Source organism: Echinops telfairi, unplaced genomic scaffold, assembly GCF_000313985.2.
Source record: "Echinops telfairi isolate 266 unplaced genomic scaffold, ASM31398v2 ScPeMD7_5592;HRSCAF=6446, whole genome shotgun sequence".
NCBI lineage: Eukaryota > Metazoa > Chordata > Mammalia > Afrosoricida > Tenrecidae > Echinops > Echinops telfairi.
Window position 1 is genome coordinate 50,423,456 of NW_022109491.1, and position 2,194 is coordinate 50,425,649.

A 2,194-nucleotide genomic window follows, 5' to 3' on the forward strand; every position below is an offset into this window, starting at 1 on the left:
AGTGTCACAGCTGACTGGCTCCATGGTACCTAACCATAACATCAACCATAGTTGACTGCTCTCCAGTGCGTAGACATGGAATACATGAACAAGATTTAGGTCATTATATTACTTCTCTGTAATTGTTAAATTGGAAATAGTAGAATAAAATCTCTCATTCACGGTGAAACTGTCGAGATAAGTCTGTGAGATCACACAGGCAATTATGCCATTGGGTTGTTGTCTATGTTAAAGAAGCAAAGATAAACAACCACAAAGGCTCAAGATGAAAAAAGTTCTGGTAGCTGTCTAGTCCTTCAGTGATTTTGAGTTAGGGTTCTAGTAAGACAGATAATTCAGACTGGTTTTAGTAGTTTTCACAGATTTATGAACCCTATGTATATTAATTCCTCCAATTGTATGTAAGTTTGTCATTCTGTGGTGGCTTATGTGTTGCTGTGATGCTGGAAATTGTGTCACTGGTACAGGTTTCAACAGAGCTTCCAAACTGAAAATGGACTATGAAGAAGGAATAGGCTGTCAACTTCTGAAGAATTAGCCACTAAAAAGCATACAGACAAAACTGAAACATTTTCAGATACGAATCACTCATAAAAAGAAGCAGAATCTCGTCAAAGATAGTGCCAGATGATGAGCCCCTCACGTTGGAAGGCACTCAAAATATGACTAAGGAAGAGCTGTCTTTTCTAAGTAGTGTTGACAATAATGACATGGAGGGAGTGAAGTACAGCCTTTTGGGTCTTCATTTGCTGATGGGGCACAAATCAAAATGAGAAGAAACAACTAAAAATGTTGATTAATAATTGGAACTTGGAATGTGAAGTATGAATCTAGGAACTGGAAGTTGTAAATAATTAGATGGAATGTATAAAATGGATGTTCTAAGCATTTGTGAGCATAAACAGACTGATATTGACCATTTTGAGTCAGAAATCATGTGGTTTACAATGCTGGGAAAAACACAATGCAGAGGAGTGGCTGTTCATTCATCTTCAAATAGGAAATTTCAAGATCTATTTTAATGTACATTGCTCTTGGTGATAGGATTTTATCTATCCCAATCTAAGGAGATCCAATAAACAATTATCCAAATTTATGCACCAACCACCAAAGCTGGTAATTAAGAACTTGAAGAATACGACCAACTTTTCCAGTCTGAAATCGGTCAAATATGAAATCAAGGTGCATTAATAATTATTGTCAATTGGAATGTAAAAGTTGGAAACAAAGAACAAGGGACAGTTGGAAAATACGGTCTTGGTGAAAGAAAAAAAGGTGGAGAGGTCATGATAAGGTTTTTCAAGATCAACCACCTGTTCATAGCAAATATCTATTTTCAAGCACAAAATAAGTGACCATCTATATGGACTTAAACAGATGGAATACACATAAATCAAACTGACTATATGTGTGGGAAGACACAATGGTGAAATTCAGTATCAGCAGCCAACACCAGGCCAGGGGCTGACTGCGGAACAGACGATTGATTGATTGTATGTTTGTTCAAGTTAAAGTTGAAGAACGTTTAAGTAAATCCACATAAGCCGAAATATAACCTTGAGTCTGCCTTACCTGAATTTTGAAAACATCTCAAGAGCAGATTTGCTGCATTGAACACTAATGAGAGAAGACCTGATGAGACGTGGGAGGATATAAAGAACATTTATGAATAAAGCAAAAGGTAATTAAAAGGGGGGGAAGGAAAAAAATATCAAAGTGCATGTCAGAAGAGACTCTGAAAGTTGCTTTTAACCATAGAGTAGCTAAAACACATGAAAAAATGATGAACGTAAAGGGCTGAGAAAATTTCAGAGTGAACCTCAAGAAGACAAAGTAAAACATTATAATAAAATGTGCAAAGACTTAGAATTAGAAAACCCAAAAGGAATGTGATCAAAATATCTTAAACTTAAAGAAGCCAAGAAGAAACTCAAGTGTTAAGTTGCAAGATTGAAAGATTCTACAGACAAATATTGAATGATGCAAGAAGCATCAAAAGAAGATGGAAAGAATACAGTCACTGTACCAAAATTAATTAGCCCACATTCAATCATTTCAAGAGGTATCACAGGAGAAAGAACAAATGGTACTGAAGGAAAAAGTCTGAGCTGAAACAAAAGCATTAGCCCAAAACAAGACTCCAGCTACTGATGGAGTACCAACTGAAATGTTTCAATGAGCTGATGAAGCAATG

The 2,194-nt window shown here is 36.1% G+C and overlaps 1 protein-coding gene across 1 annotated transcript in view; it reads left to right on the forward strand.

Annotated features, from left to right (window-relative positions):
* Positions 1-383: 383 nt before the first annotated feature.
* The window catches only part of LOC101659373 (putative olfactory receptor 8G2), a 6,444-nt gene continuing 4,633 nt past the window's right edge, over positions 384-2,194 (forward strand). The window contains exon 1 of the mRNA XM_045295181.1: positions 384-420. The gene's annotated coding sequence lies outside the window, so the exon portion shown is untranslated. The remainder of the gene's footprint in view (positions 421-2,194) is intronic.